Raw genomic sequence first — 6,467 nt, forward strand, 5'->3', positions numbered from 1 at the left:
TTTGTTGACAAAGTAATGTCTCTGCTTTTTAATATGCTGTCTAGGTTGGTCATAACTTTCCTTCCAAGGAGTAAGTGTCTTTTAATTTCATGGCTGCAATCACCATCTGCAGTGATTTTGGAGCCCCCAAAAATAAAATCCCCCATCTATTTGCCATGAAGTGATGGGACCGGATGCCATGATCTTAGTTTTCTGAATGTTGAGCTTTAAGCCAACTTTTTCACTCTCCTCTTTCACTTTCATCAAGAGGCTCTTGAATTCTTCTTCACTTTCTGCCATAAGGGTGGTGTCATCTGCGTATCTGAGGTGATTGATATTTCTCCTGGCAATCTTGATTCCAGCTTGTGCTTCCTCCAGCCTAGCGTTTCTCATGATGTACTCTGCATATAAGTTAAATAAGCAGGGTGACAATATACAGCCTTGACGTACTCCTTTTCCTATTTGGAACCAGTCTGTTGTTCCATGTCCAGTTCTAACTGTTGCTTCCTGACCTGCATACAGATTGCTCAGGAGGCAGGTCAGGTGGTCTGGTATTCCCATCTCTTTCAGAATTTTCCACAGTTTATTGTGATCCACACAGTCAAAGGCTTTGGCATAGTCAATAAAGCAGAAATAAATGTTTTTCTGGAACTCTCTTGCTTTTTCAATGGTGGGTTATTAGACTGGCAATAAATCCCATTTTCAAAGCATGTGTAAGGGCTTTGGGAAATGGTTACAGCATAAAGTCAAGTTGGTTTGCTTTTGGGGAAAGAAGGATATAAGCTTCCAGTATTATGATCTCGATTTTGTGTACAAATATATACACAGAAGGGACTGAAGGAATACATAAAATGTGAACAGTACTTATCTCTGGGTAGTAGGTCATGGATTTTTATTTTCTTCCTTCTACTTTGGTGAATTTTCTTAATGTATCATGATAAGGATGTTTCTTTTATACTTGAGGGTTTCTTTTATACACTTATAGCACATTTTTAACTATGGAAAAATTGCTTATTTTTTTAAAAAGCAATAATTTAAAAATGAGAGAGTCCAAGTATTTCTGTTTAACTGAGCGCTAGCTCCTGGGGAAGGGTCTCTAGTGGCGTGCTACAAGTGTCGTGTCCAGTGTTTTATTTCTGGTTTGAAGGAGGATGCAGGAAGGACTTCACTCTTTACTTGGCTCCTCTTCTCTGTGATGGCTTGGAGGTAGTGGAGAGGCCTCTGTGTTCTTCCACCCTGTGGGCAATCTTGCCTTTCCTGGGCCTGGGCCTGGGAACTCAGTCACCCGAGTGTCTGTGGAAACTTCGGGCAAGCCACCTCGGCTAGAGGGGGATGCAGGCTGCCACCAGTGCATGGCCTCGCCTGCAGGTGAGGTCAGGTTATGAAGTGTGGCAGGGCCTGCCCTCATGGCCACGGCCAGTCTGGCCACAGCTCCTTACGTTCCACCTTGTCGGGAGGGGTTCTACTTTGCCTGGGCCATGTTGATACCCTCGGAGTCCCCCACAGGTAGAGTGAGGGTAAGGGGAGTGGGCATGGGCCCCTTGTGACGCTCCTCTTTCTGGGGATGGTATGGGGAGGGCGGGCCATGGGGCTAACCGGAGCCCCTGGCCAACAAGATAGGTGGCCGCAGCCCACCTGGGCAGTGGGACAGCTCCAGCGAGACCAGGACCAATGCAGTGAGAAGTGAGAGGGCACAGGGGGCCCGAGGTCCCCGCTCACTTCCCTGACTTCCTGCTGGGAAGCTGGGAATCCGTGGTGGTGAGGTGGCAGGAAGGGAGAAAGTGGAGCTCGATGCGTGCTTTCGGCAGAGCGCAGACTGCACCCGCTGTAGCCTAGCAGGGCACAGCTGACCAGACTCAGACCTCTGCCATGGAGTTCAGAGGTGTCAAGATAGAGGACATGCTAGGATGTGGAGTTCGGTGCCCGTATCCATCCCCAGCCCCCAAGCCTGGCCAGAAAGGAAAAGAAACTGCTGCCCCTCCCCTGGGCCCAGGGGCCCGTCTCCTGCAGCAGAGCCTCCCCCAGGCCCTGCCCCACGCCCTGCCCGCCTCCCCTACCTCCACACCCCTCCTGTTCTCAGGAAGCCATGGGGGAGGCTGCCGCCCCTCAGAGCCTGTGTGTCCTGCAGGGTTCCAGAAAGGTACAGGGCCAGACTCAGGCCTCCTCAGCACGTTGCGGGATTGTAAGAGGCAAGTGGGGTCCAAGGTGGGGATCTCACTTTCCCCGGGGAAGACACGCTGCAGAAACACAGGCGGGGGGGGATAGGAGAGTCAGGAGGACATGGCTGGCTGACCACGTCCAGGGAGGCCGGTGCTGGACAGACATCAGATGCAGAGGGGTGGGGCTCTGGAGTGGGCGCACCTCGCACAGGAGCCCAGGGACGGTGTGGGATGCTTGGCTGTGGCTCAGGGGAGACACCCTTGGGAAAGGAGGGGTCACTCCACGGACCTGAAGCAATCAAACAGGAAGTCTGGCAGTGACAGTCGCTGCAGAGTAGGTGCCAGGGCCAAGGAGGCCAGGCCAGACAGACAGAACGCCTCAGAGCCGGAGGTTGCACCACTGACCAATATTTCTGTAAGTACGTTTAACTGGAAAAGGGAAATGTGACAAAACCAAGATTATTCATGAATACCAGCCCTGACTTTTTATTATTAAATTCCATAGACATAAAGTCAGTCCATCAAACTGCTATGAAAGTTTCCCATTTCTGTACTTATCTCATTGTGGTTGATAACAGTTTGTGTCCACCAGCCACAGACACCACCTGGCAGAGTTCTGGGGGTAAGGCCCTGTTTCCAGGGCTCTCAGGGACCTCCAGAAGCGGGAGGACCCATCTCTTGGGCAAATGGATCCTGGGATGTGCCTGCCCCCAGGCCTGGGGCACCAGCTCCCCGTGAGTTCACCAGTAAATAAGGTCGTTTCGGAGTGGTGAGCACCACGAAGGAGACAGGACACCGGGCGTCCTGGGTGGGGTGATCCGGAGGGGACTGCCTGGCTGGCACTCGTGTAGAGGGAGTGAGCTCTGCTTGTTGCGGGAAAAGCCAGGAAGGGCTTCTGGGTGAGAGTCACAAATAGAGTTTGGTTCCCAAGGAGAATGGATTCTGATGAGCTGCTCTTAAAGGAGCCACGTGCTTCCTGACAGTGAGTGAGGCCCTGTCCCTGCAAGGCTTGAAGCACAGAAAGGCCAAGGGGACTGCAGGCTGACCCCTGCCAGGAGAGGGCCCTGAGCTGTGTCTTCCAAGGTCTGCAGAGTCAGGGCAAGGGGGTGGGTCTGGGAGCAGTGAGAGCGAGACCCAGACTGGGGGCAGAAGGTGGCCTGGGTATTCAGATTTGCTCTTCATTCCAAGCTGTGATGGAAGCAGCCCAGCTTCCCTGCCCTCTGCTCCCCTTGCACCTGTCCCAGGCCCCACCGAGGCCCGCTGGGGATAAAATCAGGAGGACTTGTGCAAAGGACATGTTGTTTGTCTTCCAGCTTATGAGGAGCCTCTGAGTTATCTCAAGTTTTTCCTAAAACAACATTTTTCTCCATTTCTTAAAAAAAAAAAAACTCAGCAGAAGAAAAGAGATTATCTTATTTTATACAATATGCCATCAGCCAGGGAGCAGAACATCAGCAATGCTTGAGGGTTGCATAGCAACTGGCTTTTCAATTGATTTTTTTGAGAAGGAACCAAAGCTACTGAACTGTTCTCATTTTAAATATTTCCTAAGATGATGAAAATCAAAGCAAATGGAAATCGGAGACTTGGGGACAGTCAAAGAACATAAGGTATCTTGTTGTGAAAGACCAGGTCAGGACAAAGTATGGAAGGCTCCTAGGAATTTTTCAGCATTAGAGGTGAAGGGTCGGAGAAATTCTGACTGTGAGTCTCTCAGGGGAAGGCAAGAGAAGAAAGTGCTGGGGCTGGGCTCAGCGTTCAAGGGGCTGGTGCCACCGCCCTCTTCCTGCATATGCCAGGCCATTGCTGACCCGATATGGACCTCTGCTTCCCTGACAGTGTGGGGGCTGTGTAGGAGATTCAGAACATCCCAGGGACAGCCCCCTGGTTTCCTCAGAGTCTGAGTCCCAACCCCCAACCACTTGGCGCCAGGCCTGGTGCCCAGCCCCTGGCCACTGTGGCCCACCTCCTGAGCCAGAGTCTCCAGGGTCCAGAGAAGAACAGGAAGCAATGGAGGCACATGTGTGCCCTACAGGCTTGAGCTGGGAAGGTTCACTTGAAGAGTCTTGAGCTGGCAGCTTGGCTTTCTCTGGGAATAGATTCCCAGCCTCCGGGAGGATGCCTGGAATGTGCCTTGATGATCTGGGAGTCCTGAGCAGAGAAATATGGATCACGCCTTCTAGCCCTCACTGGTGTTGGGAGTGTGGATGCCTGTGGTGAGGTTTGAGCTCCAGGTAGTCCCTGGCACCCCAGAGCAGCCTGGAGAAGACCCCCAGCTTGGTGTTAATTCTGGCTCCTGTTGGTCCTTGTGAGTCATTTACCATCACTGAGCCTTAGGGTCCCCTGTAAGGTGAGCGCACACTAGCAATGGCCGCAGGAGCGAGGGTTCTTGCAAGTTTCAGCCTGCAGTGCCCTCTTTGGGTCGGGTCCTGTCTGCAGCCCCTCGTGTGACTTCACTCACCTCACCTACCCTCACAGCAGCTCTCTGGGGCACTTACCTCACCACCCACCGCCGACAGGACAGGTGAGGACTGCCGAAGTCACACAACAGGGAGCAAGCGGCTTTGCTCAGGGAGGCTGGGTTGGGCTGTTTTTCCACAGGGCTCCTTGGGTTTGCTTCCCTTGGGGGTTTCCCATGGCAGGGCTCCCCTCAGAGGGCGATTTTGCAGCCCCCCACCTTGGAGATGCTCATGGGGTCTAGCAGGAAGAAGTCAGGATGCTCCTCAACATCATTCAGTGCGCAGACTGGCCCCCACCGCAGAGAATTTTAGCAGTGTCGAGGTTGAGAAGGGGGCTCTGCTTTCTTGAACCCAGCAGATCTGGACTCCACTCTGTGCACGCGGTCCTGTGTTGTGCTTCTTTGGGAGGGCGGATTTGCGAGGTGGGGTCGGGGAGGACCCTCTGGGGTCAGAGCAGTTGAGAAGGTTTCGCTTGGCTCGCGCTGGATGAGAATATTGAAGATGCTGATCGCCGTGGCCGGAAGCGCCTGAGCTCCCAGCTGTACGCTGCGGTTGAGGAGGGGGCGCCCGGGACAGTGATGTAGGGAACATGTCCAGGGGCACAGGGCCGATGACAGCGAAGCAAGCTTCCACCCCCAGGGCCCCGAGCTGCCTGGGGAGCCGCACCATCACTCGCAGGTACCTTGGTGTGTGGGATTGGTGATCTGAGGGATTCCCTGATACATCCTGGAACCTGCGGAGCCTCCGCGCTGCTGGTCCCGCTTTTCTCCTGTCTCCTTGAGCATAAATAAATAAGAGCATAAATAATTCAGCTCATTCTAGAGCAAACAATGGAGATGTGAGAGAGCAGAGATTGGGACAGAACTTTCTGCAGAAGTCTTAATTGATTTGTTTAATGTGGGACCCCAGAGGCTGGCTGGGGCCTCCGTGGTTCCGTTTGAGCCAGTGGCCAGCGTCTCAAGAGCAGCAGCAAGCAGCCCTTTGATTCAGGCGCACGAGGCTCCCGCTGCTGTTCCTGCGGCAGCAGCGCCACCTGGTGGCCACCTCGTCTCTCGCCCTTCCTTTCCTGTCCTGCCTGCGTAGGGGAGATACGGCCCCACACAGAGAACGCCTTCAGAGGTGGCGTGGCTTCCAGGCGCCCCTCTGAGGCATTTTATTTGTATGTATTACGTCCCTAGAAAAAGAATCCAAAGATTTGTTTCCTTCTGTGTGCTTTCGTCTCTCTTCTTCGTGGTCTTTGATGCCCGCGGAGGTTGTCAGGACAGTGAAACCAAGCTGACGGGGTGGGAGCAGGTTATTCTGCCATTTTCCTAGGCCCTTGAGGTGTGCATCAAATCTGAGACTGAGCGCTCCACACTTATTCAGCCTGCCTGTGAAGCTCACAGCTTTCCCAGCTCTGTGATCTTCGGTGATGTCGAATTCGCCAAAGTGACCACCCTTCATCATCACAGTTCGAAGCCCGTCGATGACTTTGGAGCATGGGCACCTGGCGTTTGCCTCTCTTTTCAGCACTGTTGATATTCTTCAGAGCATCAGCCCGGACATTCACACACACTATTATGGCGGCACGGATCGCCATCGCTTCTGAAAGAAAGATAGACATGTCTCTTGTCCTTGCTTGGATAGGACTACAGTCCATGTGCTGCGTGATACGTGGCAAAGACAGGGGATGGAGGGCTGTGAGTGTGATTCAGGTGGCAGAGCAGCGTGGGGAGATCCCACCAGAGCCCAAGTGACCCTTGTGGGTGTCCAGACCTCCCTCCTGGGCCCTCTGCCTGGACAGCTCTGTCTGTGAAGAGCCCTTCAAGGCAGGCAGAACCTATGGGAAGGCTGGCAGCTCTCAGGAAGGGGGAGAAGTAAGCCAAGGAAG

The 6,467-nt window shown here is 53.4% G+C and overlaps 1 protein-coding gene and 1 pseudogene across 1 annotated transcript in view; one reads left to right on the forward strand and one right to left on the reverse strand.

Moving 5' to 3' along the window:
- ADAMTS2 (ADAM metallopeptidase with thrombospondin type 1 motif, 2) overlaps nucleotides 1-6,467 on the forward strand; it is a gene marked incomplete at its 5' end in the record, with an annotated part of 244,363 nt that overhangs the window by 177,771 nt on the left and 60,125 nt on the right. The window lies entirely within an intron of this gene.
- Nucleotides 5,520-6,385, reverse strand: LOC104981539 (annotated as a pseudogene).

This window comes from Bison bison, unplaced genomic scaffold (genome assembly GCF_000754665.1).
Source record: "Bison bison bison isolate TAMUID 2011002044 unplaced genomic scaffold, Bison_UMD1.0 scf7180017864519, whole genome shotgun sequence".
Classification (NCBI taxonomy): Eukaryota; Metazoa; Chordata; class Mammalia; order Artiodactyla; family Bovidae; genus Bison; species Bison bison.